This window comes from Mirounga leonina, unplaced genomic scaffold (assembly GCF_011800145.1).
Source record: "Mirounga leonina isolate KUSES-001 unplaced genomic scaffold, KU_Mleo_1.0 Mir_101799, whole genome shotgun sequence".
NCBI lineage: Eukaryota > Metazoa > Chordata > Mammalia > Carnivora > Phocidae > Mirounga > Mirounga leonina.
Window position 1 is genome coordinate 2,617,490 of NW_023270210.1, and position 9,859 is coordinate 2,627,348.

At 38.7% G+C, this 9,859-nt stretch overlaps 1 non-coding gene across 1 annotated transcript; it reads left to right on the forward strand.

The window, feature by feature from the left end:
- Nucleotides 1–9,511: 9,511 nt before the first annotated feature.
- LOC118015291 lies at nt 9,512–9,645 on the forward strand. The gene has a single exon (XR_004680607.1). It is a non-coding gene; the product is annotated as a U11 spliceosomal RNA (small nuclear RNA).
- The last annotated feature ends 214 nt before the right edge of the window (nt 9,646–9,859 follow it).

The following is a 9,859-nucleotide window of genomic DNA, read 5'->3' on the forward strand; positions in this document are numbered from 1 at the left end:
CTCTAAGTTGGACCTGGCCATCACAACCATCAGGAAAGTACAAGAATCAGGCCAAGAACTTGGACTTCATGTTTTGGGAACTAAATGATATGAAATAACAGATTCTGCTGACTTTTTACTGAATATCTCTTTCATTCTCTCTTTCTTGTCTTTCTCCCTCTTCTCTTTGTCTCCAGCCTTCCCTACTTCAACCCTTGACTCTTTGGTAATGAATCCCAGAGTAGTTAATACATTCTATTCCAAATGGCTTTGGCGTCCTGATAGTGATTGCTTTTAGCAGACATTCTTCTTTCCAAATATGTGTCATCAATAAATATTTTTAGAAGAAGAGTGGATTGAAGGTTGAAAGAAACCTCAGTCCAACAGTATTCTATTCTCTTTTGCTCCATTTAAGAATTATTAGTACTTGTTAAGCACTATGTTCTTCTCTTACTGAGTCTAGTTTTGTCCTTGCCTGAGCCCCATTTTTCATCTTATTTCCTACTGGACTATAAATTTTTTGAGGGCAAAGTTTGTATCTTATTCATCTCTACTTTTCCAGGCCCTAAAGAAGCACTAATGCTTAGCAAAGTATTACTGAATGAATACTATCTTATTCTGGCCTCACCGCAGTATTTCTTCTTAAAAAATCATTTATTTATTTATTAATTTATTAAGTTTTCATTTAAATTCCAGTTAGTTAACATACACTGTAATATTTATTTCAGGTATACAATTTAGTGATTCAGTACTTCCATCCAACACCCAGTGCTTAACCTGCACTTTCTCAAAACTCTTGCAATGGCCCCCAACTCTGATCCTCTGTCTGGTTCTCTCTCTCATTCTCTCTCTCTCTCTCTCTCTATATATATATATATATATATTCTTTTTTTATTATTATATTATGTTAATCACCATACATTACATCATTAGTTTTTGATGTAGTGTTCCATGATTCATTGTTTGCTTTTAACACCCACTGCTCCATGCAGAATATGCCCTCCTTAATACCCATCACCAGGCTAACCCATCCCCACATCCCCTCCCCTCTAGAACCCTCAGTTTGTTTTTCAGAGTCCATTCTCTCATGGTTCGTCTCTGCCTCCAATTCCCCTTCATTCTTCCCCTCCTGCTATCTTCTTCTTCTTCTTCTTCTTCTTTTTTTTTTTTTTTAACAAATAATGTATTATTTGTTTCAGAGGTACAGGTCTGTGATTCAACAGTCTTACACAATTCACAGCACTCACCATAGCACATACCCTCCCCAATGTCTATCACCCAGGCACCTCAGCTCTCCCACTTCCCATGACTCCAGCAACCCTCAGTTTGTTTCCTGAGATTAAGAATTCCTCATATCAGTGAGATCATATGATACATGTCTCTCTCTGATTGACTTATTTCGCTCAGCATAATACCCTCCAGTTCCATCCACGTCATTGCAAATGGCAAGATCTCATTCCTTTTGATGGCTGCATAATATTCCATTGTATATATATACCACATCTTCTTTATCCATTCATCTGTTGATGGACATCTTGGCTCTTTCCACAGTTTGGCTATTGTGGACATTCCTGCTATAAACATCGGGGTGCACATACCCCTTCGTATCCCTACATTTGTATCTTTGGGGTAAATACCCAGTAGTGCAATTGCTGGATCGTATGGTAGCTCTATTTTCAACTTTTTAAGGAACCTCCATACTGTTTTTCAGAGTGGCTGCACCTGCTTGCATTCCCACCAACAGTGTAGGAAGGTTCCCCTTTCTCCGCATCCCCACCAACATCTGTCATTTCCTGACTTGTTAATTTTAGCCATTCTGACTGGTGTGAGGTGATATCTCATTGAGGTTTTGATTTGGATTTCCCTGACGCCGAGCAATGCTGAGCACTTTTTCATGTGTCTGTTGGCCATTTGGATGTCTTCTTTGGAAAAATGTCTGTTCATGCCTTCTGCCCATTTCTTGATTGCATTCTTTGTTCTTTGGGTGTTGAGTTTGATGAGTTCTTTATAGATTTTGGATACTAGCCCTTTAACTGATATGTCATTTGCAAATATCTTCTCCCATTCTGTCGGTTGTCTTTTGGTTTTGTTGACTGTTTCCTTTGCTGTGCAAAAGCTTTTTATCTTGATGAAGTCCCAATAGTTCATTTTTGCCCTCGCTTCCCTTGCCTTTGGCGATGTTTCTAGGAAGAAGTTGCTGCAGTTGAGGTCGAAGAAGTTGCTGCCTGGGTTCTTTAGGATTTTGATAGACTCCTGTCTAACATTTAGGTCTTTCAACCATTTTGAGTCCATTTTTGAGTGTGGTGTAAGGAAATGGTCCAGTTTCATTGTTCTGCATGTGGCTGTCCAATTTTCCCAACACCATTTGTTGAAGAGACTGTCTTTTTTCCATTGGACATTCTTTTTCTGCTTTGTCGAAGATGAGTTGACCATAAAGTTGAGGGTCCATTTCTGGGCTCTCTATTCTGTTCCACTGATCTATGTGTCTGTTTTTGTGCCAGTACCATACTGTCTTGATGATGACAGCTTTGTAATAGAGCTTGAAGTCCGGAATTGTATTGCTGCCAGCTTTTCTTTTCTTTTTCAACATTCCTCTGGCTATTCGGGGTCTTTTCTGGTTCCATACAAATTTTAGGATTATTTGTTCCATTTCTTTGAAAAAAGTGGATGGTATTTTGATGGGGGGATTGCATTGAATTTGTAGATTGCTCTAGGTAGCATTGACATTTTCACAATATTTGTTCTTCCAATCCATGAGCATGGAACATTTTTTCATTTCTTTGTGTCTTCCTCAATTTCTTTCATGAGTATTTTATAGATTTATATTTTATAGATTCTTTGCCTCTTTGGTTAGATTTATTCCCAGGTATCTTATGGTTTTGGGTGTGATTGTAAATGGGATCAACTCTTTAATTTCTCTTTCTTCTGTCTTGTTGTTGGTGTATAGAAATGCCACTGATTTCTGTGCATTGATTTTATATCCTGCCACTTTACTGAATTCCTGTATGAGTTCTAGCAGTTTTGGGGTGGAGTCTTTGGGGTTTTCCACATACAGTATCATATCATCGGCAAAGAGTGAGAGTTTGACTTCTTCTTTGCCAATTCAGATGCATTTTATTTCTTTTTATTGTCTGATTGTGGAGGCTAGGACTTCTAGTACTATGTTGAATAGCAGTGGTGATAGTGGACATCCCTGCCGTGTTCCTGACCTTAGGAGGAAAGATCTCAGTTTTTCCCCATTGAGAATGATATTTGCTGTGGGTTTTTCACAGATGGCTTTTAAGATATTGAGGTATGTACCCTCTATCCCTATACTCTGAAGAGTTTTGATCAAGAAAGGATGCTATACTTTGTTAAATGCTTTTTCTGCATCTATTGAGAGGATCATATGGTTCTTGTTCTTTCTTTTATTAATGTATTGTTTCACACTGATTGATTTGCGGATGTTGAACCAACCTTGCAGCCCAGGGATAAATCCCACTTGGTCGTGGTGAATAATCCTTTTAATGTACTGTTGGATCCTATTGGCTAGTATTTTGGTGAGAATTTTGCATCCATGTTCATCAGGGATATTGGTCTGTAATTCTCCTTTTTGATGGGGTCTTTTTCTGGTTTTGGGATCAAGGTAATGCTGGCCTCATAAAATGCGTTTGGAAGTTTTCCTTCCATTCCTATTTTTTGGAACAGTTTCAGAAGAATAGGTATTAATTCTTCTTAAATGTTTGGTAGAATTCCCCTGGGAAGCCATCTGGCCCTGGGCTTTTGTTTGTTGGGAGATTTTTGATGACTGCTTCAATTTCCTTAGTGGTTATAGGTCTGTTCAGGTTTTCTATTTCTTCCTGGTTCAGTTTTGGTAGTTGATACATCTCTAGGAATGCATCCATTTCTTCCAGGTTATCTAATTTGCTGGCATATAGTTGCCATAATATGTTCTTATAATTGTTTGTATTTCTTTGGTGTTGATTGTGATCTCTCCTCTTTCATTCATGATTTTATTTATTGGGGTCATTTCTCTTTTCTTTTTGATAAGTCTGGCCAGAGGTTTATCAATCTTATTAATTCTTTCAAAGAACCATCTCCTGGTTTCGTTGACATGTTCTACTGTTCTTTTGGTTTCTATTTCATTGATTTCTGCTCTGATCTTTATGATTTCTCTTCTCCTGCTGGGTTTAGGCTTTATTTGCTGTTCTTTCTCCAGCTCCTTTAGGTGTAGGTTTAGGTTGTGTATTTGAGACCCTCCTTGTTTCTTGAGAAAGGCTTGTATTGCTATATACTTTCCTCTTAGGACTGCCTTTGCTGCATCCCCAAGATTTTGAACAGTTGTGTTTTCATTTTCATTTGTTTCCATGAATTTTTTTTCTTCTTTAATTTCCTGGTTGACCCATGCATTCCTTAGTAGGATGCTCTTTAGCCTCCATGTATTTGAGTTCTTTCCAATTTTCCTCTTGTGATTGAGTTCTAGTTTCAAAGCCTTGTGGTCTGAAAATATGCAGGGAATGATCCCAATCTATTGGTACCAGTTGAGACCTGATTTGTGACCTAGGATGTGATCTATTCTGGAGAATGTTCCATGGGGACTAGAGAAGAATGTGTATTCCGTTGCTTTGGGATGGAATGTTCTGAATATATCTGTGAAGTCCATTTGTTCCAGTGTGTCATTTAGTGTCTTTATTTCCTTGTAGATCTTTTGCTCAGATGATCTGTCCATTTCAGTGAGGGGGGTGTTAAAGTCCCCCACTGTTACTGTATTGTTGATGTGTTTCTTTGCTTTTGTTATTAATTGGCTTATATAATTGGTGCTCCCATGTTAGGGGCATAGATATTTACAATTGTTAGATCTTCTTGTTGGATAGACCCTTTAAGTGCGATATAGTATCCTTCCTCATCTCTTATTACAGTCTTTGGTTTAAAATCTAATTTGTCTGATATAAGGATTGCCACCCCAGCTTTCTTTTGGTGTCCATTAGCCTGGTAAATAGTTTTCCACCCCCTCACTTTCAATCTGGGAAATGAGTCTCTTGCAGACAGCATATCGATGGGTGTTGTTTTTTTATCCAATCTGATAGCCTGTGTCTTTTGATTAGGGCATTTAGCCCATTTACATTCAGGGTAACTATTGAAAGATAGGAATTTAGTGCCATTGTATTGCCTGTAAGGTGACTGTTACTGTATATTGTCTGTGTTCCTTTCTGGTCTATGTTGCTTTTAGGGTCTCTCTTTGCTTAGAGGACCCCTTTCAAGATTTCTTGTAGGGCTGGTTTTGTGTTTGCAAATTCCTTTAGTTTTTGATTGTCCTGGAAGCTTTTTATCTCTCCTTCAATTTTCAATGACAGCCTAGCTGAATATAGTATTCTTGGCTGCATATTTTTCTCATTTAGTGCTCTGAAGATATCCTGCCAGTCTTTTCTGGCCTGCCAGGTCTCTGTGGATAGATCTGTTGCCAATCTAATGTTTCTACCATTGTAGGTTACAGATCTCTTCTCCCAAGCTGCTCTCCAGATTTTCTCTTTGTCTCTGAGACTCATAAGTTTTACTATTAGATGTCAGGGAGTTGACCTATTTTTATTGATTTTTGAGAGAGGTTCTCTGTGCCTCCTAGATTTTGATGCCTGTTTCCTTCCCCAAATTAGGGAAGTTCTCTGCTATAATTTGCTCCAGTATACCTTCTGCCCCTCTCTCTCTTTCTTCTTCTTCTGTGATCCCAATTATTCTAATGTTGTTTCATCTTATGGTATCGCTTATCTCTCGAATTCTGCCCTCGTGATCCAGTAATTGTTTATCTCTCTCTTTCTCAGCTTCTTTATTTTCCATCATTTGCTCTATATCACTAATTCTCTCTTCTGCCTCATTTATCCTAGCAGTTAGAGCTTCCATTTTTGATTGCACCTCATTAATAGTCTTTCTGATTTCAACTTGGTTAGATTTTAGTTCTTTTATTTCTCCAGAAGGGGTTTCTCTAATTTTTTCCATGCTTTTTTTCAGGCCCAGCTATTATCTTTAAAATCATCATTCTGAACTCTAGTTCCAACATCTACTAATGTCCATATTTATTAGGTCCTTGGCTGTCGGTACTGCCTCTTGTTCTTTTTGTTGAGGTGATTTTTTCCATCCTGTCATTTTGTCCAGAGGAGAATAGATGAATGAGTGAACAAAATGCTAACAGGGTAACAACAACCCCAGAAAAATATACACTAAACAAATCAGAAAAGACATGAAACCGGGGGGAAAGAAAGGGAAGGAAAGAAAAAAGAGAAAAAGAAAAAGATACAAACAAACAAACAAAAACAAAACAATACAAAAAAACCAGAATATGATCAAGTATGATCAGGCTGGTGCATACATAGATCAGTGCCACACACTAGATTTTGGGCGTATTTTTGTCTGTTAGAAGAAACTGCCTCCCAAATTTTTAAAGAAAGAAAAACTTACATATTTACAAAAATAAGGGTTAATAGAATGAAAGGATGGAATATGACTGTAAAGATGAAAATTATAAAAGATTTTATTAACAATTGATACAATAAGAAGTTGGTTGAAAAAAGAATGAATAGGATTTAAAAAAAAAAGGGGAGAGAATATGATGAATCAGGAGACTAGAACAAAGCCATATACTAGAGATTTAGGGTATATTTTGATCTGTTAGAAGAAACTGTATCCCAAAATTTTAAAGAGAGAACAACATATATATATATATATATATATATATATATACCAAAAATAAGGGTAACGAATATGAAGGGATAGAATATGACTCTAAAAATGAAAAATAAAAAAGATTTTTAAAAAAAGGGATTGATAAGATATTGGTTGAAAAAGGGAAAAAGAAAAATTCAAAAAAAAGTTAAAAAAATTAACTTTGAAAGACTAAAGAATCATGGGAAAAAAGCCATGAATTCTATGTGCAGTATTCCCCTAGCACTGGAGTTCTGCTGTTCTCATTGATCAGTAAACTTGGTCTTGGCTGGCTGTTCTTGCTGATCTTCTGGGGGAGGATCCTGTTGCTGTGGTTCCCAAATATCTTTGCCAGAGGGGGAATTGCCCAGCCCTTGCCTGGTTGTGCTAAGTAATCTGCTCGGGTTTGCTCTCGGGAGCTTTTGTTCCCTGCAAGCTTTCTGTACAGCTTTGGAAGATGAGTGTGAAAATGGTGGCCTCCCAATCTCCACCTGGCTGAGCTGAGAACTTGGGGGCCCCACTCCTCAGTGAGCCCCCAGGGAAAAGCAGTCAGTCACTCCCGTCTCCCCAGTCTCCGGCCGCACTCTGTGCTCACCCAGCCTGTGACTGACCATTTCTATCTCTGGCACCCAACCCGGTGTGGAGTCTCCTAACCCAGCAGATCCCTGTGTTGCGCTCCTGCACCGCTCCTCCCGGGGGAGGAAGGGGAGTCTCCACGGATCTGCCACTTGTTGGGTCCCTGCTGGAGGAGCAGTGGTCTGACTGTGCCATGGATCATAAACCATGGTTTATGGCAACCCCGAGCTGAAAGCCTGCTCCTCGGCTCCCTCTCTGCAGCTGGCATCCCTGCTCCAATACCTGGGAGCTCTGCCACACTCAGGCACCCCCAGTCTTTCTGTGACCCTGAGGGTCCTGAGACCACACTGTCCCAGCGCAGGTTCCACCCCCTGCTTAGCCACTGGAGTGACATCCCTCAGCGGAGTAGACTTCTAAAAGTTCCAATTTTGTGCTCTGCTGCTCTATCACTTGCCAGAAGCGGCCGAGGGAGGCCCCCTCCCCCACCATCTATCCTCCGAGTATCACCTGGGATTCACTTTGCAGGTCCTACCTTCCAGAAAGTGGTTGCTTTTCTGTTCAGAGAGTTGCTGCTTTTCTTTTCTCTGATCTCTTGTTGAGTTCGTAGGTGTTCAGAATGGTTTGCTCCCTATCCAACTGAATTCCTGGGACCAGACGAAATCCAGGTCTCCTACTCCTCTGCTGTCTTGCTCCTCTCTCTATATATTCTTTATCCATTAATCAGTTGATGGACATTTGGGTCTGTATAATTTGGCTATTGCTGATAATATTGCTATAAGTATTGTGGTGCATGCATGTATCCCTTCAAATTAGCATTTTTGGATGCTTTGGGTAAATAATAGTACAATTACTGGATAATAGGGTGGTTCTATTTTTAACTTTTTGAAACACCTCCATACTGTTTCCCAGAGTGGCTGCACCAGTTTGCATTCCCACCAACAGTGTAAGAAGTTTCCCGTTTCACTACCTCCTTGCCAACACCTTTCTTGTGTTGTTAATTTTAGCCATTTTGACAGGTGTGAGGTGATATCTCCTTGTAGTTTTGACTTGTATTTCCCTGATGATTTAGCCATTTTGACAGGTGTGAGGTGATATCTCCTTGTAGTTTTCTTTTGTTTTTCCCTGTTGATGAGTGATGTTGAACATCTTTTCATGTGCTTATTGGCCATCTGTATGTCTTCTTTGGAAAAATGTCTATTCATGTCTTCTGCCCATTTTTTGGCTGGATGATTTTTTTGGGGGTGTTGAGTTTTATAAGTTCTTTATGTATTTTGGACACTAAACCTTTATCAGTAACATCACAGGATACAAAATCAATGTAGAGAAATCTGTTGCATTTCCATATAGCAAAAATGAAGCAGTAGAAAGAGAAATCAAGGAATCAATCCCATTTACAATTGCACCAAAAGCCATAAGAAACCTAGGAATAAACTTAACCAAAGAGGTAAGAGATCTGTATTCTAAAAACTGTAGAATACTTATGAAAGAAATTGAAGATGACACAAAGAAATGGAAAAACATTCCATGTTCACAGATTGGGAGAACAAATATCATTAAAATGTCTATATTACCCAAAGTAATCTACACATTTAATGCAATCTATATCAAAATACCACCAGCATTTTTCACAGAGCTAGAATAAACCATCCTAAAATTTGTATGGAGCCACAAAAGACCCAGATAGCCAAAGCAACCTTGACAAAGAAAAGCAAAGGTGGAGGCATCAAAATTCCGACTTTAATTTATATTACAAAGCTATAGTGATCAAAACAGTATGGTACTGGCACACACACACACAAAAACACCATACATCAATGGAACAGAATAGAAAACCCAGAAATGAATCCACAACTATATGGTCAATTAATCTTCAACAAAACAGGAAAGACTATCCAATGGGAAAAGGACAGTCTCTTCAACAAACGATGTTGGGAAAACTGGACAGCAACATATGAAAGAATGAAACTGGACAACTTTCTTACACCACACACTAAAATAAATTCAAAATGGATGAAAGACCTAAATGTGAGACAAGAAACCATTAAAATCCTAGAGGAGAACACAGGCAGTAATCTCTTTGACATCAACCACAGCAACTTCTTACTAGATATAGCTCCTGAAGCAAGGGAAGCAAAAGCAAAAATAAACAATTGAGACTTCATCAAAATAAAAAAAAACCTTCTGCACAGTGAAGGAAACAATCAACAAAACTAAATAGCAGCCTACAGAATCGGAGAAGATATTTGCAACACAGTATTTCTATCTTTAAAATGGTCAAGTAGTAAAAAAGGACTTCTGTTGTGAGTGGCACATGTAGGGCAGCTCCATTGCTCTTCTTGCAGAATTGACATCAAGAGATTTCAGAAGCATAATTTTTTGGTACCTGTGCAACTAGTGATTGTTGGTCCCAGTGCCCCCTTCGATAAAATAAAATACAGATTCAAGGGATACATGCACCCCAGTGTTTATAGCAGCATTATAAACAATAGCCAAACTATGGAGAGAGCCCAAATATCCATCGACTGATGAATGGGTACAGAAGATGTGGTATACATACAATGAATATTAGTCAGCCATCAAAAAGAATGAAATCTTGCCATTTGCAGTGACATGGATGGAAAACAGATGAACA